Source organism: Astatotilapia calliptera, chromosome 22 (genome assembly GCF_964374335.1).
Source record: "Astatotilapia calliptera chromosome 22, fAstCal68.1, whole genome shotgun sequence".
NCBI classification, from domain to species: Eukaryota; Metazoa; Chordata; class Actinopteri; order Cichliformes; family Cichlidae; genus Astatotilapia; species Astatotilapia calliptera.
The window spans coordinates 2,963,130-2,989,451 of record NC_137442.1 but is presented as its reverse complement, the minus strand read 5'-3'; the positions used below and the strand labels follow the sequence as shown (position 1 = coordinate 2,989,451).

Below are 26,322 nucleotides of genomic sequence, written 5' to 3'. Positions count from 1 at the left end.
ACCCCTGGCCTCTCTTATATATTTATCAGAGAATGACAAAATTCTACACCAATCTTCTTTACAAATTACACGACTGAAATATCTCTGCCGCGCTCACGCTCACAGGTGCTCACACATACAAACTACACCCTTTTTGGCTCCTACCTCAAAGCACACTGTGCGCTGTCGATCTTACGTGCTGCACAATAATGTTTAATATTTAGTACTTACTGTTATATTCCCATAGATCATCGCGATGATGTTGTTTATTATATAGCTCTCTCTTTTTGTGCTTGTTTTCTCTTTTTTCTCTCTCAACAGGTGATCCAGGTGATTGATAGATGTATTTTGTCTGTTTTGTTGGTTTTTGTTTTTTGCCCTTTATCACCGTTCCTCTTCCCCGCTGTTTTTCTTTCCCTACCTCTCTCTTTCTCCCTTTTCTTTCCCCCAGTCATGTCTGTCCTGTGTGCAGCAAGTGAAAATAAAATAAAATAAATAATAAAAACAAAGGTCAATCAAATGGACCAATACTGTAAGGCTGGGATGGTCCATTTGGTAAAGTGAATCCATTGGGCATCTTTCTTTGCCTTTAGACAATAATTCTGATGGCAAAAGAATCAAACGGGACAGGCGCAAAAAATATATATATATATATCTCTGCCATATAGTCCTCAAGTTTTCACATATCTCTGTTTTTAGATTGTTAGACATAAACACATAAGCATAATATCCTCTAATTTTGGGTTTTAATAATATTCATAAATAATTCATACCTGAAGGTACATGCTTAAAATTGAATGCAGTAATGGATCTAGAGTGACATGATGCTGATAGTGGCGTGCCTTCCAATTTGTACCAATTTATCTTGTAACCTGACAACCTTGAAAATGACTCAACGCATGCGAGTAGCGCTGGTAGAGACTGGATGGGATCCGTTAATACTGCTAAGATGTCGTCAGCATATAGAAATAACTTGTGCTCCATACCCCCTGCGTGAATACCTCTGATACCCCTGTTAGCTCGAATAGCTAAGGCCAGTGGTTCCAGAAATATCATGAAGAGCAGCGGGGACAAAGAACACCCCTGCTGGGTCCTGCGAGTGAGATGGAAAAACTCTGACACCAATCCATTTGTCAAAACTGCTGCCCTTGGACTTGAATATACAGTTTTGACCCAGTTACAAAATCCAGGCCCAAACCTAAACCTTGCAAGGGTTGTCATAAGGAAGCCCCGTTCTACCCGGTCAAAAGCCTTCTCGACATCAAGCGAGAAGGCCGCAACCGGGGCTAGCTTGAAATAATAATAGAAGTCTTGTAATGTTATCACCTGAAGACCTATTCTTAATAAAACCAACCTGATCACCGTTGATGATATCTGGTAATATTTGATCTAAGTGGAAGGCCAAAACCTTTGTCAAAATTTTGCAATCAACTCCTAAAAGGCTTACTGGCTGGTAATTTGCTGGGTCTGATACAAGGGCGTAGATTTGGCATGGATGGAAGGGACATGTCCCCACCAATATCCAGCGATTATTGAATTGTCCCCACCAATAATTTGATCTCTTCGAGTAAAGAAAAACAAACCCGATAGAAAGAATGTAATGTTGTTACGTATGTTGCTAAATAGACTTTGATGAACAGGTATTACAAAGGGGTTATATATAAAATGAAAAAAATACCTGTTTCTCAAGTATCTTTGTAACTGTGTTATTTTACTTACATTATAATGAATCAGCTTCCTTTTGTCCACTTAAATTATGTTTACAGAACTATTTTTGCATTTACTGAAATTTCAGCATCTTGGCCAGATTACTCTTAAAAGAGACATTTTTAAAGTCAACAAGAATTTTTTGAACTGCATAAATAAAGGATACATAAAAGTCACTGCCAAAAACTGAATGCAGCTTCTACCTTGTTACAGGAATGTTGTTTGTTGCTAAAGATGACTTGATATCATTCATGAGGGATACATTTGACTTATGTTTCACATATTATAGACCAACAAGTTATTTATAGCAGTTTAAATACAAGCAATCACTTTTTGGCAAATACCAGAAGTCAGTTTTTGGCAGACAGTTACTTCTAGACACAACACCGGGTCCTCAGGTGGACGCAGTCTTTGAATTTGGACACCCCCGGCCTGTTTCCGGACAGACAATAATAGTGGTGACATTTAACTTTAACGAGAGGAGAAGGCATGTGTTTGGCTCCTTCACATAGTGGACATTGAGTTGTTGTGTGGGGAACCAGTAGTCCATGTCTGTTGCTGTAACAGTAGTTCATGTTTAGAAAATCCCAGCTCACTGATTTGATCGGGGCAATAGTGCCTAAAACGTTGCGTTATTTTGCTGAGAGATCTTTTACTTTGTGATAATCTTAGATGAGTAGTTTTATGGACAAAAACCAGCAGGTCATTCAGTGTTCCCTTAGTGCTGTTGTGGAAGTTTCCCATTAAATAAAGCCTGCAGACGAGCGGTGAGCGGTAGCTAACATTCTATAATCCAAACACACAAAGAACAGACAACCAAGTTTGATGAAGTCCCTGCATGACCGCGGGGCAGACGGTCAGCAGAGTCTCCCTGAGCCCAGCATGGCTCTCAGTTAAATGCCTTCTCCAGGAACAAAAGGCAGCACACAGCTGTTTCGCACCTTAAGGTTCACACTCCCTTGCTGCCTCCCAAAGAGACAAAAGATTCTTCCTGTGGAGTGTCTGCTTCCCCTAACTTCCTTACTAGACCCCCACCATTTGTCTTACTGTATGAGTGTGAGACTTGTTAAAATCTAGTGGCGCCAAGGCATCATACAATAAAATAATGTGATTAATACATAAGTAAAAGAAATTCCTATACAGTGCTAATGTATAAGAGACATTATATGGCTGAAATAACTAAAGTCTAAAATACTTAGTCATTTGTTTAATAGTAATTTAACATTATATAATTCACATATAAAACTATGAATTGTAATTTTAAATGGTTTAAAAGCATGCAGAATAGGATATGTAGGCAAGTATATTTCTCCTTTTTTTATGAAGAAGCAAAGACAAAAAGGAGAAAAAAAGAAACGGGGCAGAGTTCGGTGGTTGAATCATTCGTCCCCACCAATGCCAAAACCAAAACTCCGCCCTTGCTCTGATATATCCCTATCCTTTTTAGGAATAAGGGAGATTAGTGCATCATTAAATGTACTCGGTAAGGAGCTTATTTTTAGTGCCTCAAGGTAAACTTTATGCAAGACTGGAGCTAAAATATCAATATATTTCTTATAGTACTCAATCGGGAAGCCATCCAAGCCTGGCGATTTCCCATTTTTCATTGATGAGATGGCAGCTCTGACCTCTTCTTCAGTTATAGGCACATCCAGTCTTGTTCTTTGTTCATTTTGTTATATTTTTGTTCAAATACTAAGAAATGACAAAAGAAGATTATTTCATGGAAGAAGATACATCTATCCTGTGTCCCTTGGAATATTCCACACTGTTCTGTAGACACTGCTGCTTATGTGCTGTTCTTCTTCCACCTCTGCCTTTATCTTCAGTGAACTGTATCAGTCTCTGCAGTATCTTCCAGCTGCAGCAGTCACTTCAGTTTCTGTTCAGTCTGACTGAGGGAGGTTTTTGTACGACTGTTTTTCACTGTGTGAACACCCACTGACTGTTAGGATAGTGCTGACTCTGACAGTAATAAACTGCTGCATCTTCAGCCTGGACTCCACTGATGGTCAGAGTGAAGTCAGAGTTTGATCCACTGCCTGTAAAACGAGCTGGAATCCCTGATACTCGAGTGCTAGCACGATAAATGAGCAGTTTAGGAACTCCTCCATCTTTCTGTTGGTACCAGGATAAAAAGTCGTTGTTATAAACATCCTGACTGGTCGTGCACTTGATGCTCACAGATCCTCCCACAGCAGAGCTCACTGCTCCAGGCTGAGTCACTGTGATCTGTCCTCTGGACTCTGAGGACACAGAGACAAAAACATAAAGCAGCTTCATGGTTTTGTGGGCTTCATTTCAGAGGGACAGATGTTGATAGAGGAGAGGAGTTTGATTCTCTGGACTTTACCTGTGAAGCAGCAGCAGAGGAGAGTCCAGATGAGGACGCAGATCAAAGTCATGTTTTTGATGAGGAGGATTTCTGTGGCTTCTGTTGTGATGAAGGACAGCTGTCAGTCATCCAGTGTTCAACTCTCAGGACTATAAACTCTCCCAGAGCACTGGAGCATGGTGCTGCTGATGCAAAGTGACTCTCTATGGAAATCATCTGACTGACACAATGAAATCCTTCCTGCTTTTTCTGTCTGAATTAATGATGTCTTTTCTGTTTTTGCTTAGTTTCCTATTAATTGATATTAAAAATTAATCAAAATTTAATTTGCAGTTTATGGATTACAGTTACAGTTAATGTGTAACCTGCCCCTTACCCTGGGGCAGCTGGGTAAAGCTCCAGCCTCTCCAGAATCCTGTCAGATAAGATCACAGATTGAAATAGAAAGTGTGACATCATCAATATTTTTTATAACTTTCATTTGATGCTTTTTTTATATATAAATTTGTTGTCCCAACAGCTAATTTAGGAAATTATATCGGTGACTCATAACTGAATGATCAGTCATTCAGTGTTTAACAGAACGGCTTATTCATTTATTAATGTCAATAGTAAATGATCAACTGTAATGAATATTATCCGTAGTGTCCATCTTAACACAAGGTCACTCTTCTGAAAAGAAAAACAAATTATCATCAAGAGAACTAAAACCATGAATAACAATAATCAAGAAATATAAATTAAACACAGAACACTTGGTCACAGACCAATGAAAGCTATTTTGATTGAAAACATATATTATGTTGTTTAATTTATAATGACGCAGAGTTGGTAAAAGAGGAAGAATTTATAGATTATCTGGGATGAAGAATAGTTGAGTTCTTTAAAATAAATAACACAAAAACATCTGCCTTCATTGAATGAAAGCATTGAATTAATACAAATATTTATATTTTTATTGAGATTCATAAAAAGCTTTATTACTTAAAGAAGTACAACAAATCAGACTGCTTATGTAATGGAGTTATTTCTAGGAAAACGTCTGTCAGAAGATTGATCCACAGAGGGAGAAATAGCCATATGCTATGAGATGATGAATTAATGACGTTTGAAGCAAATGCTTAAATTTACAACACGTGTTCTTTGGTCAACCCAGGTAACTGTTGGTATGACAATATATAAAGTATGGATATATTATAATGAGGCTGTTATTACACATTATGTTGAAAACAGCAAAGCTTTTGGAGAATTTCACCAGCCATTTGTACAGTACTGCACTTAAAACAACACAGAAGAGCTACTGATTGAAGGTGTCAAACTTGGATCAGTCTGACGATGCTGTTTATCAGGAATGATTCAATCCATCGTAGTATTGAGCAGATATATCAGTTTGTTCTTCAGAATATTCTTATTCCAAAATTTTTTCTATTATTTAAATGTTTTGTTTTATGGTTCATTGATGGATTCACATGTTTATCATAATATTTAGTAAGAATATATCTCGATTAATTAAAAATATGAATTAACGAGGTCACAGGTTCATCCTGTAGAGTAGCTGAGCTTAGTCTCAGAGAGTGAGGAGCTCAGACATGTGGAGGTACAGTCACTGCTCTTTGCTTCAAAGGACTTCTTATAAAACACAAACAGACACAATCAGTATCTTTTAAACGAGGCTGTTATCTCTGACAGCAATACCTATAACACCTCTTTCTGTAGCTATATGATCACAACCATGTGACATGTAACAGTGGGGCAGATCAAGCATCGTTGTTCACTGCTATTGATGTTTTTTTAATCACGAATTACAAACAATTACACAACTGAATTCCAGCTTTATTCAAATGAATAAAATTAAGTAATAAAACCCATCATGATAGAATCTCTGTTATCATCACGGACACTTTAAGTTCAAGAACATGTACCTGGATAAAAGCTGCTGTTGGAGGTAAAATCCACAGACTGAACAGAGTTTCATCATGTTATTTTTGCACTATTATGTTCCGCCACATGTTGTTATTACATGAGTTGATTAAGGTAAGCATTAGGCTGACATCTGGGGCCAGAGCTGAAACTCTCCTGGGCCAGCACAGGACCACCATTGTATCTGCAGCTGGCCTTGTGCTGGCCCATGTGTGGGCCACCTCTGGCAAACCTGATCTGGGCCACCAAAGGGCCGTCATACTTTGCGGTATGTGGGCCATGTGTAAGCACCTTGTGTGGGCCAGATCAGGGCCATAACAATTTTACTGTGTGGGTAATAGTTTATGTTACACTTCTTTTGCCCCGGATCACATTTTATTCACTACTGTTGTGTTTCTACCTCATTGTAAATAAAGTCATTGTCCACACGACAGCTCGGAGTCTGTTTTGGGTTCACTCCACGCTCTGGCGACAGCCCTGACACTTGATTAGATGTTATGGCTTTGTTCCACTGCGGTTATCAAAGGTCATGACTAAGATTCATCTTGGTATCTGTTACTGGCCCACGTTTGTTCTTTAGTTAATTATATATTTGCAAGTTGAAAACAACATGCATGAGATAGCAGTGGGACACATATTTGTGTTGAAGGGCTTTATTTTGTGTGTGTGTGTCCTCAGTGAACTGTATCAGTCTCTGCAGTATCTTCCAGCTGCAGCAGTCACTTCAGTTTCTGTTCAGTCTGACTGAGGGAGGTTTTTGTACGACTGTTTTTCACTGTGTGAACACAGCTTGACTGTTCAGCCAGTGAAAACTCTGACAGTAATAAACTGCTGCATCTTCAGCCTGGACTCCACTGATGGTCAGAGTGAAGTCCGAGTTTGATCCACTGCCTGTAAAACGAGCTGGAATCCCTGATTGTCGATTGCTAGCAATATAAATGAGACGTTTAGGAACTCCTCCATCTTTCTGTTGGTACCAGGCTAAACAGTTGGAGCCATGAACATTCTGACTGGTCGTACACTTGATGCTCACAGTTGCTCCCACAGCAGAGCTCACTGCTCCAGGCTGAGTCACTGTGATCTGTCCTCTGGACTCTGAGGACACAGAGACAAAAACATAAAGCAGCTTCATGGTTTTGTGGGCTTCATTTCAGAGGGACAGATGTTGATAGAGGAGAGGAGTTTGATTCTCTGGACTTTACCTGTGAAGCAGCAGCAGAGGAGAGTCCAGATGAGGACGCAGATCAAAGTCATGTTTTTGATGAGGAGGATTTCTGTGGCTTCTGTTGTGATGAAGGACAGCTGTCAGTCATCCAGTGTTCAACTCTCAGGACTATAAACTCTCCCAGAGCACTGGAGCATGGTGCTGCTGATGCAAAGTGCCTCTCTATGGAAATGATCTGACTGAATACAACAGCTACTTATCTCAAATAGTTGATGCTATTTATCAGTTAATCAGTTTTTCACAATGTCCACTGTAATTTGTTTCAAAAGAACGATTGTTAGGTTTTGTATTGTTTATTGTCATTTATGCTTAGAAATATTTACTCATATATGCTTAGAAGTATATAATCATTTGTAGATTGAAAGAATGTCTCATCCTAGGAGGTCTGTAACAACTCTGTGTAGCATGAAGAGGGGGGTGCGTTCACTCCTCTACAGAGTGTTCTGGCATAGATCACACACCTCCTAGGAGAGGTCGTATCTTCTCTTGCTGATATATGGTATAGCAAACACACGTATATCTGTTTAAGTATAAGAGCCTTTTGTTCAGATGGACCGCTAGACTCCTGGCACCAGCTTTGGGGAGTCTTCACAGGGTCACATCTTGACCTCACACAAACCACACACACACACACACACACACACACACACACACACACAAAGGCAAGGTACTCTTTGTGTTTATGTAGACGTCATATGTTAATGAACCTATGCATATTCATGTAACCTCAATAAAAGAGCAGTGTTACGGGAGAACGGACGAGAGCAACTGGGGTCAAGCGAAGGAGCGGCGTTTGTCCGGTTCTCTCCCATGCACGAGAAACATGAAGAACTTTGCCTACTTCGTGTCTTGCTTGCTGTGTAATTATATTGTCCTCAACGTTCCAGCGAATAGGTTCAAGCTACAAACCTATCAACGATTTTCTTGGAAAGGAGATTTCCTCACCCCAATCCAAGTGTTGGCCAATCAGGACTGCAGGGTGCCAGTTTAGCGCAGTGGGTGAGCAGGTGACCACATGCCACATGGGAGGGGGCAGCAGCCTGGATCTGAGTCTAACCTGTGGCCCTTTACTGTGTGGTTTCCCACTTTCCTGTCTGTCTTCACTGTTTTACTATCCAATGATGGGAAAAATGCCAAAAATTCCAAAAAAAAACATGCTAACTATAGACAGTGTTGTCTGAAGATAAAAGCACACACATTTGTCCTTGTAAGACACAATCTGAGTTTGTTCACATAAAAAAAAGAAAAGAAATACTGTACTTATCTACTCACAAACACATGAACATAGTTTCTGAGAATCTTCACCCTGAAAGAAGTTAGAAAATGACCTGTCAACAAATTAAAGTGCTGTTCACATGTAAAAAATAGGCCAGAATGAATAGAAAAGTCAATGTTTTTCAAACTACACCTGTGCATGCAAACATGGCCTCAAAAGTGAAAGACATTTCAAACAAATTTTAAAAAAAGGAACAATTTGTAAAAGTTATTTTAGAGTTTTGAAAAACTCACTCAGTACAAAAAACCTTGCAGTGATTCACATTGATGCACGATGCTGACCACAGGGTGGAAAAGTTAAACATGACCACAGCGCAGATATCACTTGTTAAAATGTTTTGTAGAATAACAGGACAAACTGTGAGACAGGAAAGACTCGACTTTCATGTCCTGAACATGTTATTATCTGTTTTGTGATGTAGTGTGTAATGCTCAGCAGTATTATCATTTTAACTGGTTCTGTGCATGATGTAAAGCAGTCTTTCTCAAACTGTGGTTCACATACCACAAGTGGTACTTGGGCTCTCTATGGTGGTACGTGAGAAATCTCCATATTTTTATTAAGATTAAATAATATACCATTGTGGAGGTATGCAAAGACGACACGAGCGTTCCCGAGGCTCTTCTGGGAGCCAGAGTCAACCAGAAAACGTCTCCCCGAGTATGAGTCCTCTATGAAGTGCAGCCTTTCCTTATCGCCAGCGGTCATGGCCGCTACAGAGCACAGGCGGGCTCATTTCCCTGGGCCATAAAACTGCAAAGGCGGCACAGCGCTGTCACGCTGATGGTAAAAACACAACCTTTTTCCATGACACCGCAATCCCAGCCACTATCGACGAGTTGGAGGCCCACAGGAGAATCGGTGGGGGTGCAGGAGAGTCGGAATTATCGTCTGGTTGCCAAAGCTCCTGGTAGCCAGGAGAATGTGATCCACTTCTGTCTGCAAGTGACTGGTAATCCTTTGCACCCAGCAGCGGGGAGTTGTCAAGGCCAGCTCAAGGAAGACGTGAGTGAAGAGGAATCTGCCGTCATCCAATCCTAGCAAGGACAGCGTGCTCTCCATGAGCTCAAGAGCGGTACCATCACCCAGGCCAGAGAGAGAGAGGAGTTTCTCAGCCTGCTCTTCATCGGAGGGGGAGTAGTGCTGCAGCAGCAGCGCCTTCAGAGCGGTGTATTTCCCTTTGATAGGGGGGGATCTCGGAGGAGGGTCATCACAAAACAGTAGGCAAAACTGACGTGAATACAGTGCTTTATTTACAGTGCCTAGTTTAATTACAATGCAGGAACTATAAAGGCTACGAACTGGGAACTATGAAACGTGAAACTCAGACAGTGTGCTATGACTAGATGCAAGAGTTTAAGTACAGATCCTGGGGAGGGAAAAAGGGGCGGCGGCCTGGGTGGAGTTACACAGTCACTATAATGAGAAGAGACAGCCAGTCAGTGGCAGTCTAGTGAATCACAGACATTTGATTAAACTATGATGGTTATGGCTTATGCATTGCAGGGGCAGGCGTTGCGCAAGGAGGGTGTCCAGGGGGTCCGGGTGAGGAGTGGTGGGGAGAGAGTCCGGAATATACTTGGAGCAACGGCCCTGGCAGGGAGGCTGATGAAGGGCCACGATGAAGGGAGTGCAACCTGATAGCAGAAACCCAGTGTCCAGACAGAGATGCATCTCTCCTGTTTGTAAAGTGTGACAGCCAGGCAGGTACTAAGACAGGGAGAAAACACTGAGTAGAAATGCAGATGTTAGGGAAAGTCTCAAGAGCTTGGCGGCCTAGAACTAACGTGGGTTAGCTGAAGATCTGGCAGAGGTCTGTTGTGAGTGCTGGTCTTAAATGCTGGTGACTTGATTGCAGTCAGGTTTGAAGGCTGATGGGAGTCTCCGCCGGAAGGTGGAGCCCAGCAGAGTGGAAAAACCCCGCACTCACCTGGACCATGACAGTTAAAACGTAAGATAAGATAAGATACCTGTATTAGTCCCACAAGGAGAAATTTCATGTTAAGGCTGCCGACCTATTGCACGCAATGGCAGCGCCATCTTACCCTCTGACCATCAGAGGTGGGACCAAGTCATTGTTTTGCAAGTCTCAAGTAAGTCTCAAGTCTTTATCCTCAAGTCTCAAGTCAAGTCTCAAGTAATGTCAGGCAAGTCAGAGTCGAGTCTCAAGTCACTGGTGTAAAAGTCCAAGTAAAGTCACAAGTCTGAAATTTTGAATTTCAAGTCCTTTCGAGTCTTTTAAAAAAAAACGAAAAAAATAATGTTGCAGTTATGCTAAATGTAAATATTAGACCATGTAATTTTTAAATCTGTGTTTTTCTCAACACATGACAAAATAGTGAACTTAGAAAATATACACAAATTGTGAAATTGCACCTCTTTAAAATGCAGCTCAATTAAACCTAGCTCCAAGAATAGTTTTCACCGACAGTTCTGAGATAAGCTGCATGTTATTCTTGGATGCGGTTGTAGGACCGGCTTTAAAATCGCATGACAAAAATATCATACATAAATAAATGATTATTTTTTTTAAATATCATTTAAAAAAAAAAACTGCATCACCAACGTAGCCTGGAAAACATTTGCTAGTTAGATGAAGTCAGCTATCTCATCTTAGCATATTTATATGCATATTTATAATCATACGGTTCTTGGAGTGAGTGCATACACTCATGAAGTTTAGTAACTTCAGGTCACTGCAACAAGCCCAGGTACAGTTTACCGACGGATGGGTGCAGGACCTTGAAATGCACAGTGTAGAAAGTAAAGACCATCGTACGTATCATAAGTTTACCAGTCTCACAAATCGTCGTCATAAATACAGATTTGTTAACCTTTTATTAATAGGACCTTTGAGCTCAATGGTAATTAATTAGTAGTGGAAATAATTTCTGGTACCCATCACAGAAATGTAGCAGTAACAACAATATTGTATGCTGTAATCGTACTGGACAATTAGTGATACAAAACAACTGTTTTATCCTGTGAATAAAAGTATATGTTTTTGTCAATGTACCATAATAACAGAAGCGAAACGCAATATTGTGTCAGGACAATTCACTATTTATGCACAATAAATAAAGGAGCATAGCGCGACAATTTCTGTTCAGTGCCAGACTTGCTTGTAACCTATATCACCAATTATGTTAAGAAAAATGACGCATTAACTACAACAGCAGACTGACCTTCGCGTAAATGCTTGGAGCAGACTAACCTGTGAGCTGGAGGGTTCTGGGACGTTATATTTGATCTTTGAATGGCTGCAATCCAGGCCATCCGTCGCATCTTTGTTACTTCGGAAACATGGCTTGAACAATTTCTCTTCAACGACGTAATCCGATAACAACCGATCTCTTTACCCGTCGGCTTCCCGTGGCTGTCATGCGACCGGCTATTGCAGTTAATAATACAACGGCTTCTTGACATTTTTGTGTTTCTTTTTATCGCTGTGTAACTGATTTTAATTGAAAGCCTGCGTGCGCTAGTACCGCTTGCCACGAGCTCCCAGAATCCTTTGCGGTTCTACCCGTGAATGACGTCACATTTTCAATCTCTATATAATATACATGTTAAATTTTATATTTGGGGTAAAATGTCAAGTCTTTTCAAGTAAACCGGTTCAAGTCCAATTCAAGTCCCAGGTCATTGGTGTAAAAGTCCAAGTCAAGTCACAAGTCTTACAACATTTTTTCAAGTCAAGTCTAAAGTCATAAAATTAATGACTCGAGTCTGACTCGAGTCCAAGTCATGTGACTCGAGTCCACACCTCTGCTGACCTTACATACATTACCCAAAAACATCACATGGGGAAGACAGGTCAGAGAGGTATAACATGGAAAATGCACCACATGAGAAAAGATAAGGAGAAAAAAATAACTCCCCCCAGACTGAGCTCCAACAGGGAGATCAGTTTGAGAACAGAAAAAAACACCTCTGCACATGAAAAAACTCTTAATACACCAAAGAAACACATGACAAGCAACAGGGGAGGGTAAAGGGGGAGAGACAGCCAGTGTAGACAGTACATCCGGGCCTGCAGCCTTTGCGCTGGTCTCCTTGATCCACCGTCAGCATCGGAAGGGAATAAGCGTCGAAGGCGTTTGGAGGGGGGATGAGTGCACATCTGCATGTGTATATATGTCTGTGTCTGTATGTGTGTGTGTGTCCAGAGTTCAGCTGAGACAGTGTCCTTCGCCCTGCCAGGCTAAGTAAACAGTCTTCCAGCCAACCCAGGTGATCTTGCATGGAATGGGAAGAACAGTCTAAACCAGCGGTCCCCAACCCCTGGGCCTCGGACCGGTACCGGTCCGTGAGTCATTTGGTACCGGACCACGAGAGTTGAGGCTCAGGTGTGAAATATATGGTTTTCAGGGTTTTTATCGGTTTTCAGCGTTATTTTGTTATCGTTTTTATCGTTAACTCGGTTTTCCTGGGTGTGTTATGAATAAATCTTCTTTTTTTCGGTACCGGTACTAGTTTTATTTTGTTGTATTTATCCGTGACCCCTTAAAGGCCGGTCCGTGAAAATAATGTCGGGCATAAACCGGTCCATGGCGCAAAAAAGGTTGGGGACCGCTGGTCTAAACACAGTCGTTATCAGGGTGTTGTTGTTCAGCTCCAGGCTTGAGGGGGTTTGAACAGCCGGTTCCGCTTTCTTAATTCTTCGATAAGTCAGGGCCAAGCCAGCTCCGATCAGCAAGGACCCTGTTATCATGGTTCCGAATAGGTAGATATCTTCAGCACTCAGGCTCACCCGAGCCCAGACTTCTCATTGAGAAAAGGGTGTCAATGGGTGGCTGTAGCTCAGGTGGTAGAGCAGGTCATCTACTGATCGGAAGGTTGGTGGTTCGATTCCCGGCTTCCCCTAGTCTGCATGCCAAATATCCTTGGGCAAGATACTAACCCGAAATTGCTCTCCGATGCATCCATCGGAGTATGAATGTGTGTGAATATCAGTTGTGAATGGGTGAATGCACAAGTTGTGTAAAGCGCTTTGAGTGCTCAGAAGAGTGGAAAAGCGCTATATAAGAACTAGTCCATTACCATTTAGAGATGGCACGATACCACTTTTTTATGTCCGATACCGATACCGATATCATAAATTTGGATATCTGCCGATACCGATATGAATCCGATATAGTGTTTTTTAATCAACAAAACTGTTTTTTAAAATATCTTGCTGCATTTTGCAAGTCTGCAAGTTCATACTCAAGTTTAAAACAACAACTACACTAAAGCTATTCTGTTATACCTGTATACAAAAAAAATATTTCATAGTTCAGCAATACTGATCAATCTAATAAACTTAGACCTACACCATCCTCCCTATTCTGGTATTTTAAAGAGTACTTAGCGTAAATATTAAGCAACCTAACTAATAGGGTTCCAACTCCCAGCAACAACAAAAAGAAATAAATAAAAAATAAGGAACCACCCCTCACGTGCCACCTCATGATGCTTAATCGACGTAATCAACCTTAATTTGATGCAGTGTGAAAAAAAATGAACAGAAATCAATTATTTTTCAAGAAATATTAAATAGATTCAACATCTTTCTTCAACAAAATTGCAGACTGCACAGATGGTACCTTCCCAAAGTAAAAAGTACTATAGCTTACTAGGGTATATATTAGACTTAATAGTCACTATATACAGTAATTGACTTCTATTCATTTTACATCAAATTAAAACTTTGGGTGTCAGATAATTATTTATTAAAAGCTCGACATTTTAAATGAGAATAAGAAAGAAAAGTATGTCTTTGTGCCCCCTTTTCCCTGTTCATGCCCTATCGGCCCCCCTGGCTAAACTTTGCTAGATCCGCCCCTGCACAGTTACCAGCGTCAGCTACGTAGAAAAAGATCCTGGTGTAGAAAGTAATATTAAATAAATTCTAACAACAGCTTATCAAGCTTAAACGTTCTGCTGTTGTTCAGCCGCTGGTTTCCTCTTTCTGGTGCAAAGTGGGCCAAAAACAAACAAGAGACACGGACTCGGGACAGAAAAGCCGATCAGCTGATCATTTAAGCAGTTTCACGATTGAAGTAGCAGCCGGAGAGCGAGAGGCAGTCGCTTGTTAAGCTTAACGTGGGAATGCTTTACAAACATTCAGAGATGGACTTACACACTTGCTTTACTTCTCTCGGGGATAACTTTGTCGGAGATGAAATGCCAGGTTGCTAGCGAAGCTCCACATGCTATCCAGACCACCGACAGGTCCGGCATGCCACAGCCGCTCTATCACGTGATGCATACTGCTCCGACGTTCTGAGGTGAGTTACGGCGTGTTGCAAGTTTTGCGAGGTGCTTTCGTGATATTTAATGGATCGGATTAAATTTTTTATTTTTCTCCGATATCCGATCCAGTAATTTAGGTCAGTATCGGACCGATACCGATACGTAATATCGGATCGGTCCATCTCTATTACCATTTACCAATTGCATTCAGAGACCAGATTGATCAAATCCATAATTCCTCTTTTAGGTTTTAGACAACAGACATGTTAAAAACACAACAGCCTCAAAAAAATGCAGAATAGTTTGGATCCAGAAGCAGGGTTCATACGTCATCACTTAAAGATTGGATATCCCACCTGCTGTGAATGTTTTAATGCAGTACAGTTGTTGTTATCATCATTTGTCACATCCTATTTGTGACAGCTAAAATAAATAACATTCATATAAGAAATAAAATTGTCTCGTGTAAACTGTGTGGTGCTACAGTGGCTTTTCCACATTTTGTCACATTACAGCCACAAACATGAATCAATTTTATTGGACTTCCAGGTGAAAGACCAACACAAAGTGGTGCACACGTGAGAAGTGGAACGAAAATCAGACATGAATCCAAATATTTTTTACAAATAAATAACTGCAAAGTGGGGTGTGCGTAATTATTCAGCCCCCTTTGGTCTGAGTGCAGTCAGTTGCACATAGACGTTGCCTGATGAGTGCTAATGACTAAATAGATGCACCTGTGTGTGATCTAATGTCAGTACAAATACAGCTGCTCTGTGACGGCCTCAGAGGTTGTCTAATAGAATATTGGGAGCAACAACACCATGAAGTCCAAAGAACACACCAGACAGCTCAGGGATAAAGTTACTGAGAAATTTAAAGCAGGCTTAGGCTACAAAAAGATTTCCCAAGCCTTGAACATCCCACGGAGCACTGTTCAAGCCATCATTCAGAAATGGAAGGAGTATGGCACAACTGTAAACCTACCAAGACAAGGCTGTCCACCTAAACTCACAGGCCGAACAAGGAGAGCGCTGATCAGAAATGCAGCCAAGAGGCCCATGGTGGCTCTGGACGAGCTGCAGAGATCTACAGCTCAGGTGGGGGAATCTGTCCATAGGACAACTATTAGTGGTGCACTGCACAAAGTTGGCCTTTATGGAAGAGTGGCAAGAAGAAAGCCATTGTTAACAGAAAACCATAAGAAGTCCCGTTTGCAGTTTGCTACAAGCCATGTGGAGGACACAGCAAACATGTGGAAGAAGCTGCTCTGGTCAGATGAGACCAAAATGGAACTTTTTGTCCTCAATGCAAAACCCTATGTGTGGAAAACTAACACTGCACATCACTCTGAACACACCATCCCCACTGTCAGATATGGTGGAGGCAGCATCATGCTCTGGGGAGGCTTCTCTTCAGCAGGGACAGGGAAGCTGGTCAGAGTTGATGGGAAGATGGATGGAGCCAAATACAGGGCAATCTTGGAAGAAAACCTCTTGGAGTCTGCAAAAGACTTGAGACTGGGGCGGAGGTTCACCTTCCAGCAGGACAACGACCCGAAACATAAAGCCAGGAAACAATGGGATGGTTTAAAACAAAACATATACATTTGTTAGACTGGCCCAGTCAAAGTCCAGATCTAAATCCAATCGAGAATCTGTGGCAAGATCTGAAAACTGCTGTTGACAAACGCTGTCCATCTGATCTGACTGAGCTGGAGCTGTTTTGCAAAGAAGAATGGGCAAAGATTTCAGTCTGTAGATGTGCAAAGCTGGTAGAGACAAACCCTAAAAGACTGCCAGCTGCAACTGCAGCAAAAGCTGGTTCTACAAAGTATTGACTCAGGGCGCTGAATAATTACGCACACCCCACTTTGCAGTTATTTATTCGTAAAAAATGTTTTGAATCATGTATGATTTTCGTTGCACTTCTCATGTGTGCACCACTTTGTGTTGGTCTTTCACCTGGAATTCCAATAAAATTGATTCATGTTTGTGGCTGTAATGTGACAAAATGTGGAAAAGTTCGAATACTTTTGCAAGCCACTGTAAATAGGCCTATAACTGTACTTTAATGTCAGTCATAAGGGTGTTACTTCAAAGACACTGAGTGTTTGTGAGAACACGTAAAACTGTTTTGATGTATTTGTGCAGTTTGAGGTTTTGTGAATGTAGATTGAAAATTCAATTTAATGTTTAGAGTTTTGAGGAAGAAGGTGGAAGTGTCGTGGTCCGGAGTCTGTGGACTCCATGTTTATGTTTTAGGTTAATTAATATTCTGTGGTTTTGTTTATTTTGGGTTATTTGTGATTGTTCAGAGTTTAACCCCTTAGCAGTCCTACCAATTTTGCCTAAAATTTGTGAAAAAGGCATCTCCAAAATAAATTGCATGCTGCTCTTGAACCATTTGGAGTATATGCATGGTTTTGGTCTCTTTTGAAAGGAGACAATCTGTAGTTTGTTCCTGAGGTGTCAGAATCACTTTATGTCATACTGCTATTGAGTAATAGAACTTTGAACACACTAAAAAAGAGAGAAAAAAAAATCCGCCCAAGTTTTTTTTTGTAAGGAATGCATGCAGATGCCTACCTTGTGAGGTATTAGCTGGAAAACACAACAGGATCAAAGCATGAAGCCTTACCAAGCCACAATTCAAATTTGATAACAATATCTTAGAAAATGAGTGTTCTATGCAAGTTTATTTAGGTCTATGTATAGGCGCTACCCAAAAAAGGCCACTTGGAGACTCCAAATGGCCCTTTGTAACAATCAACACATAAAAGGCTGTAATTCTTGAATGCTTTTATGTACAGTCCTAATTTTGGTCTCTAATTAAAGGTTACACTCAGAGCTATTCTTACATCCAGATTTATTGTCAATACTTTACAAAATTACAGGAGCATAAACATTATACAGTGTTTTTTTTTCAATTTCGAAACAAATGTAAAGGGAAAAAAAAGTATTATGGCATTAAAACTCACTATATATACACATTATGTATATGCATCTGTGTGTGTATAAATATATATATAGTTTTTCACACAAATGTATTTTTACAATTATATTTTTTAGAGATCATTGGCATCATGCCAGTCTTTATAACAATCTCGACTTGGCAAAAAGCACAAAGGCACATCACAGGAGGAGCACTTTACTGGTGTCTTTGCCTGGCAGTGTCTGCACCTCAGACGACCTGTGGTGCTGTGTCCACTGATATGCACAGGCTTGTGATGTGCTCTGTTTGGAGAGGGTGATGGTGCGGGCGATGGAGCAAGGCTGCCAGCTGCCGCTGCCAGCTCCTCAATAAGTGTCTCCCGAAAAGCCTTTTGGTGCATGGGTACCTCTCCTTTACCCTTTGTGATGCTCTTGTGAAGCAGGAAGGCATTCACAACAGCAATGTCCAGAAAATGATAAAAAAATGTCTTATACCACCTCTGAGTCTTGTGGATGACTTTATAGTAGTTTATCAAGGCATCGGAGTGGTCCACCCCACCCATGCACCTGCATTGACAGAAAAAACAAGAACAAACAGAATTGAATAACAAGAACAAACAAAATTGGATTTCCAAAAAACAAAATAAATAACATAATAGTTATATAGATTGTTGAATATAAAATACATACCGATTATACTCCTTCACTGCTGGTGGAACAGAGATGTCTTTCAGCACCCAGTGTCCATCTGCATCTCTAACTCTCCTTTGAACAGTGTCCCCAGCATGGGCTGTGTGAAGGGTTGAGCACAGGAACACATCCCTTGTGTCTCGCCACTGAACGAAGAGAAGGGAGTCCTTTCGGATCCATCTTATGCTGCCACGGGGAGATTTAGAGTCCAGGCAATTTTTTTTGGTTTTTGGAAATCCAATTCTATTTGTTCGTATTGTTCCACATGCCCAGATCCTCTTCTGAAGGAGGTCACAGAAAAGGGAGGGACTACTATAAAAATTATCTACAAAAAGTTTGTATCCTGTGCCAAGCAACCGTGTATCGATAAGCTCCATCACGGATTCATAACTTAGTCCCTTGCCACTGTTTCCCTGCAGCTTCCCTTCATACACGAAAAAGTCCCATGTATATCCGTTGCTCGAATCTGCCAAAACAAAAAGTTTGTATCCCCAGCGAACAGGCTTATTTTTCATGTATTGCTTTATTCCAATACGTGCTTTGGAGGCAACCATTCGCTCGTCAATGGAAATTTCTTGGCCAGGGTTATAGTTTTTTTTACAGACCTCCCTCATCTCCGTGTATAATGGTTTTATTTTGCAGAGACGGTCAAAATCTGCCGTACCTCTTCTCTGCTCATTAGCAGCATTGTCCTCCAAACTTCAGAGTTTAATGTTCTCTGTTCCTCGATTGTGTTTTGCTTAGTATTTTTGGTTCTATGGTAATGTTTTCAGGTTACATCCTCCCAGTCTCGTCTAATTAGAATCAACTCTTCCTCCTGTCTGCCATTTCCTTGTTTCCTTGTGTGTGTATTAGTGTGTGTTTGCCTCTTTGCTCTTTGTTGGAGCATCTGCGTCTCACTGGTGTTTCATCCGCATCTCGTTTCCTGCTGGCCATCCCCTGTGTTGTCTCAGTCTCCTCACATTTCAGGTTTGGTTTGTAGTTTTCCCAAAGTTTTGTTCACGCCATACCCGTTCCTGTTATGTGCTTCACTTACGTTAAATAAAACTCACTCCCTGAATCTGAGTCTGCGTTTGGGTCCTTCCAATAAAACCCGCAGCTGTGACAGGGAGCTTTGGTAGTGATGTATCTTAACAACTATAAAATGTAAATTCTCAAATTATATTTTTGGAACTTTATTTTATTGTGTTTACTTTATTTTAATTTTAAAATTATACTATTAATATGTTATAAAGCTATGATGAAAACAATTCATATTGTTGAGTTTGTTTGTTTCAGAGTCAGAGAGCCGTGTCTCTCTACAGTCAGAGGTTTTTGTACGGCGCCTCAATGAGTTTGTATCACTGTGGTGGACTTTTGGTGGAGGAACCAGACTGGATGTTGGAAGTAAGATTATAATGTTTTTAAAGAAACTACATCGAGGTTTAAATGTTAGCTTTATAACAATGAAGTATTCATGTAGAGGTAATATTATAACCATTGTACACTGGAGGCTGACTCCATCAGCTTTAATTAGATTTTATGTCGACATTTCTGACATAAAGACGATGCATTGTGTAAATAATATAAACTGTCATCAGCCTGTGATTATTTTCTAGTTTGAAATCACAGTCACTGTTTCTAAGATGAATTAAATGTAACTGTCCTCAAGTTAAACAGAGTGAAGATAAAGATTTCTGGTCTTTTACTTAGTCAGTAAAAATGTAGAATTTGCTTAGAAATCATAAAAGCACTACAATAAATGACTGAAACTCACATGAGGTAAGTAGAAAACTTGTGTATTATACAGAACGGAGGTTTTTGAAGCTTAACATCTTGTATAATTGTTGCCATATCTGCTTCTTTTATTTCCAGAAGTTAAAGATGGGCATTTGACAGTGTGCAGCACGTCTGGTGTTTCTGTTGTAGCAGATATCATTTCAAATGTCATTAAAATCATGTAAGCAGTAAAAGAAATTAATCCACATCATTCAAGTAGTGCTATTAAGTTTCTTATCTCCAACAAGTGATGTGTTATAGATAACTGATGACTTTGAAGCTAAAATAGTTTTGTAAATGTTTCCACATCTGCTTCTTTTATTTCCAGTGTAGTTTGAACATATTTCAGCTCAAACTGTGTGATGATTCTCTCTGTGCTGATATGCATGAGAGGTTTCTTAAAGGGAAGTGAAACAATGTGTGAGTGAATGACTGGTGGAGCAGAAAAAACACCTGACAGAAACTTCTTAACGGAGAAATTCAAATTGTGGTTCCTGTCCTCTAAGCTGATTGGTGTTTCCTAGGTGATACCCGCCCCGCCCTGAAGGTGCTGGGTCCCTCCAGTGAGGAGCTGAAACAGGGGGAGGCCACGCTCATGTGTCTGGCCAACAAGGGCTTCCCCTCAGACTGGAGTCTGTCCTGGAAGGTGGATGGCAGTGGCAGCATCAGCTGGGAGGAGAGCAGGAGCCCCGTGGTGCAGGAGAACGACGGCCTCTACAGCTGGAGCAGCACCCTGAGGCTCCCTGCAGACCACTGGATGAAGGTGGGCTCTGTGACCTGTGAGGCCACCCAGGGCTCCCAGACTCTGGTCTCAGAGCCACTGATGAGAGACCAGTGTCCCCAGTCCTGAACTATATGTGACTTTTATGCTGGTCTTACTTTCACACTGCATTCTGTAGCTTTTTTTTTCCAATTTCTTCTCTCATTTTTCATTGCTTTGTTTAAAGTTGAAAGTTTGTTTAAAGTTTTAGAGAATAAAAAAAATCTACATTAAATAAGAATCGAGTGTTTGTCTTACTTTTGTGGTGATGTCAATATTAAACTCTAAATAATGATTTCCAGGATTCTTATTGGAAACCAGTGTGCTATCTGTAGTCAATATGAGTCAGTAGAATTAAGTCACTTTGAATACATGAAGTAAAGCGAAGTTTATGTTAAAGAATAAGTGCGAAGGGGAATTGATAAGAACTTAGAGATTATGATTTTATTACTGAGAATATTGAGCGACACCGCCGTTATTCATGCAAAGTCATTGCATGCTGTTTAATGAATGTTTCAGCATGTTGTAGCTTGTTATATAAAGCAATTTGAGTTCTCAGGTGGAGTAGAAAAGCACAATATAAGAATGAGTCAAATGATCAGTGTTGAGGTATCTTAAAGTATTCTATTATGCAGAGTACTTTTTTAAAGTAATGCAGTACATTATTTTGGTGTTTTTCTGTAAAATCACCTGAAACACACCATCTCATAACTATCATTTAACAATAAGAACTTATAGGCTACAGTCCCTCACGCCAATATAAATCCCTATCCTATCCATTCACTTAGCTTAACATCACCCTGGATTCTTGATTAGTTTAGCATTAGCATGCTGTCTGTGCAGAAGCATGCAAGCAATCAAACTTGTGTTACCGGCATAATGTTTAGTTACTTTGTGCTTTAATAAGTACCTCTTAATATATGCTGCAGTGTTACAGTTAAATAATGGAACTATTTGTTCAAAACAATAGTGAGTAAACAGTGATCATGACTTACTTATATATATAGTAGGTGACTTATATATATGTATAGATTATATATATTGTGCTATTTCTTACTTTTTGTGTTGTCTGCTTTTGTTACTGTTTGTACTGGAGCACTGTAACCAACATAACTGGTGCAGGAAACAGACTGGAATTTGAAATTACGTTTACACTGATTGTAAAAATTAAATATGCATAAGGGTGAATGTTAACATTGTTAGGTTTGTAGCATAAACCTATTCGCTGGAACGTTAAGACAATATAATTACACTGCTAAGCAAGACACAAGTAGGCAAAGTTCTTCATGTTACTCGTGCACGGGAGAGAACCGGACAACCGCTTGACTCCAGTTGGTCTCGTCCGTCCTCCCATACACTGTCCTTTTATTGAGGTTACATGAATATGCATAAGTTCATTAACATATGACGTCTACATACACAAAGAGTACCTTGCCTGTGTGTGTGTGTGTGTGTGTGTGTGTGTGTGTGTGTGTGTGTGTGTGTGTGTGTGTGTGTGTGTGTGTGTGGGGAGACTGCTGATCAAAGGGTCAAACATCCTTGGTCAGGAAGAGGGTAGCCTCCCCCTCACCCTAGATGGTTCATCCTAGATAACACGGTGAGGAAGTCCTGCAGTTCATCTAAACAAAGAGCACTTAGACTAGAACAGACGCAACTACGTTAATCCTACCATAAAATAATAAGACACGGTATGACCTCTCATGCTCCCAAAGTGCTGTCTAATACACACAAAGTTTGCAGACTATCAAGGATCAAAACCTCTACCAATCTACAACTAATTACAAAACTCTAAGCATATATAAGTAAATATTTCTAAGCATAAATGACAATCAACAATACAAATCTAACAAACATCACAAAGATGTTGTATTCATATAGTAATATGAATATTCCCAGTGGAAACTTACTAAACCAGGTTTGCATAAATTTTTAATTTTATATTAATATTTCTGTCAAACTGAAATGAAAACAAGGTGATGTGTAAATATTATAAACTGTAATCATCTGTAATCATCAACTGTAAAATCAACTGTAATCATAATATATGTCAAATCAACTGTAATCATAACATAAACTGTCACGTTTAACTTGTTTCTCCCTTCTTGCTGAAAGCATCACAATAAATATTTGCATTATTACATGAAGAGTGCAGCAAATGGACTGATAGTGAACTTTGGTATGTACTGTGGTAGTTTTCACATTGTATATTAATTGTGCTATTTTGCCAGGTGTAATATAGATAGGTATTTGTAACATAATGTCAAAGACAAAGTTATCAGACTAGTATTGAACAGCAAAAAAGAAAAAAGTCTACAAACCTGAGAAAATTGGACTTAAAGTTTCTATTTGAAGTATTTTTATAAGTTATGGAGACAATTGTGACTCACTGATTTTGGTGATTTATTGTGTTTTTCTCTTTCTTTAAGAAATGTTTTCATAATGAGCAATATTCAGGAATTGGTTCACATGTATTTGAGCCGCTATGAATCAGAGGTCAAAGGTCAAAATTTGATTGACTGAGATACAGATAGACTTCCAATAACAACAATAACATTTTCACTCTATCACTGTGTGTGTGTGTGTGTGTGTGTGTGTGTGTGTGTGTGTGTGTGTGTGTCCTCAGTGAACTGTATCAGTCTCTGCAGTATCTTCCAGCTGCAGCAGTCACTTCAGTTTCTGTTCAGTCTGACTGAGGGAGGTTTTTGTACGACTGTTTTTCACTGTGTGAACACCCACAGACTGTTCAGCCAGTGCCAACTCTGACAGTAATAAACTGCTGCATCTTCAGCCTGGACTCCACTGATGGTCAGAGTGAAGTCAGAGTTTGATCCACTGCCTGTAAAACGAGCTGGAATCCCTGATTGCCGAGTGCTAGCAAGGTAAATGAGCAGTTTAGGAACTCCTCCATCTTTCTGTTGGTACCAGTGTAAATAGTGATGTGGGCTGCTGTAGTAAACATTCTGACTGGTCGTACACTTGATGCTCACAGTTCCTCCCACAGCAGAGCTCACTGCTCCAGGCTGAGTCACTGTGATCTGTCCTCTGGACTCTGAGGACACAGAGACAAAAACATAAAGCAGCTTCATGGTTTTGTGGGCTTCATTTCAGAGGGACAGATGTTGATAGAGGAGAGGAGTTTGATTCTCTGGACTTTACCTGTGAAGCAGCAGCAGAGGAGAGTCCAGATGAGGACGCAGATCAAAGTCATGTTTTTGATGAGGAGGATTTCTGTGGCTTCTGTTGTGATGAAGGACAGCTGTCAGTCATCCAGTGTTCAACTCTCAGGACTATAAACTCTCCCAGAGCACTGGAGCATGGTGCTGCTGATGCAAAGTGCCTCTCTATGGAAATCATCTGACCGATTCCATCAAAGACCTAGATCAGGCTCATGGTGCAGCATGAGCTCATGGTGTTGTTTATAACTGAATCAGCCAATTCATCATAATACTGAACAAAGACATTTCATAATAAATTTAGGAAGAATCTACGTTTTTTCTTCAGAATACATCTTATTTCAATTTGTCTTCTTTTATTTGAATGTTTTGTTTCATGACTCCTTTTTGATCTCTTTTAAATATCTTTTGTTTTATAGGTTTTCCAATCTGGTTTTAAACCTTTTCATAGCACTGAATCAGCCCTTTTAAAAGTTTTTAATGGCATATTTTAGCTACTGATGCTGTGGACTGTGTTGTTGTGGTGCTTTTAGATTTGACAGCTGCGTTTGATACAGTGGATCATAGCATTTTACTCTCTCATTTGGAGCACTGGGTGGGCATTAGGGGCACGGCACTGGAGTGGTTCAGGCCCTACTTGGCGGGGCGAACTTTCTGTGTCAGTCTCTGTGAACATGTGTTGTCCTCCCCCCCTCTCTTGTGTGGTGTCCCACAGGGCTCAGTTCTAGGCCCCCTCCTCTTCTCTTTATATCTGCTTCCTCGGTTCTGTGCTGAGAAAGCACAACATTGCTTTCCACTTTTATGCTGATGACATTTCTAAAGAAAAAAGGCAGATACCTCACACAGCCATTACTTCAGTGTCTCGATGACATTAAGGCTTGGATGTCTGTTAACTTTTTAAAATTCAATGATAAAAAGACAGAGGTGATGGTTTTTGGTAGCCCCACTGAGACCCCCAATGTGTATTTAGATTCCTTGGCCCAGTATGTTAAGCCAACTGTCACAAACCTGGGGTCAAAGTGGACTGTGATCTGAAGTTTGATAATCAGATTAAGGCAGCGGTAAAATCTAGCTTCTTTCAGCTCAGGCAGCTGCAAAAATAAAGCCAATTCCTTCACGGCAGCACTTTGAGACAGTGATCCAGGACTTTCTTAGCATTCAGCATTGGATTACCGTAATGCACTTTATATAGGGGTCAGCCCATTATATATTACTCATGTACAGAGGGTGCAAAATGCCGCAGCTCGTCTTTTAACTCGCACTCGAAGGTTTGAGCACATTTCCCCTATTTTAGCTTCACGTCACTGGCTATCCATAAAATTCTTTCATTTGCTGTTAAAGCCCTCCATGGCCTAGCTCCATCTTATCTCTCTGAACTGCTACAGCCTTATGCACCCACCCGCTCTCTCAGGTCAGCTGATCAGCTGCTCCTGAATTTACCCAGGACCGGGCGTAAAATTAGAGGAGATCGTGCTTTTGCTGTAGCAGCTCCAAAACTGTGGAACGATCTGCCTTTAAAGATTAGACAGGCCATTTCACTACCTGTTTTTAAGACACTCCGAAAACCCACCTCTTTACCCTGACCTTTGCCACCACGTGAGATGTTGGTTTTTATTTTTAATTTTATTTTAGTTGTTTGTAGCTGATTCTATGCTGTTTCATCTTGTTTTCTTTTTTAATATAGGGCTGTTTTAATTTTTATGTATTATGTGTTTTATTTATTTATTTTTGCTGTTTTCTGTTATTCTATTGTTTTTAGCTTATTTTCAGTACAGCACTTTGGTCCTGTGCCGGGTATTTTAAAGTGCTCTATAAATAAAATTGGATTGGATCTTTTAAACAAGGCTGTTATCAGAGCTGTTCATGCTGATAGCACTATCTATAAAACTTCTTTCAGTAGCTACATGATCACAGTCATTTATTTATAGAATGACAGTGGGGCAGACCAAGCATAAAAATGTTCACTATATGCTGATGATGTATTTTTCTTTTCAATTACAAAATTACTGAATTTTTCAATATAGAATCAATAAAGTCATGTGGATGATCAAAGTCAAGTCAGTTTCTGATCCACTGCCTGTAAAACGAGCTGGAATCCCTGACGTTGAGTGTCGGCATTAAAAATGAGCATTTCAGAAGTTTCACCATTTTTCTGTTGGTAGCAGAACATATCATCAACTTAATCTACCCTATGATTGGTTTCACATCTATGGGGGATGGAGACCAAAAACGTATTTAGATGCAATAATACACACCATGTTTGGAGGTCAAAAAGCACTGCATGTTGTTGGCCTTTTCGGCATATGGCACATACACGCTTTATTTAATT

General features: G+C 40.3%; 2 long non-coding RNA genes and 1 pseudogene across 4 annotated transcripts in view; 2 read left to right on the top strand and 1 right to left on the bottom strand.

Moving 5' to 3' along the window:
- LOC145423576 (uncharacterized) overlaps positions 1-22,552 on the top strand; it is a 43,056-nt gene extending 20,504 nt beyond the window's left edge. Inside the window, exons 1-2 of one of the 2 annotated variants that reach the window (XR_013904626.1) lie at positions 22,023-22,283; positions 22,334-22,552. This is a non-coding gene — a long non-coding RNA (uncharacterized LOC145423576). Of the gene's footprint in view, positions 1-22,022; positions 22,284-22,333 lie in introns of those variants that run through there. The other variant, XR_013904625.1, reaches the window with a different exon arrangement.
- On the bottom strand, positions 17,531-18,997 carry LOC113016794 (uncharacterized). Its single transcript, XR_013904620.1, has 2 exons — positions 18,303-18,997; positions 17,531-18,179 (listed from the first exon to the last, which is right to left on the bottom strand). It is a non-coding gene; the product is annotated as an uncharacterized LOC113016794 (long non-coding RNA).
- Positions 19,553-21,089, top strand: LOC145423568 (Ig kappa-b4 chain C region pseudogene; annotated as a pseudogene). The gene is made up of 2 exons (XR_013904614.1): positions 19,553-19,688; positions 20,585-21,089. The product of XR_013904614.1 is annotated as an Ig kappa-b4 chain C region pseudogene (transcript).
- Positions 22,553-26,322: the final 3,770 nt, after the last annotated feature.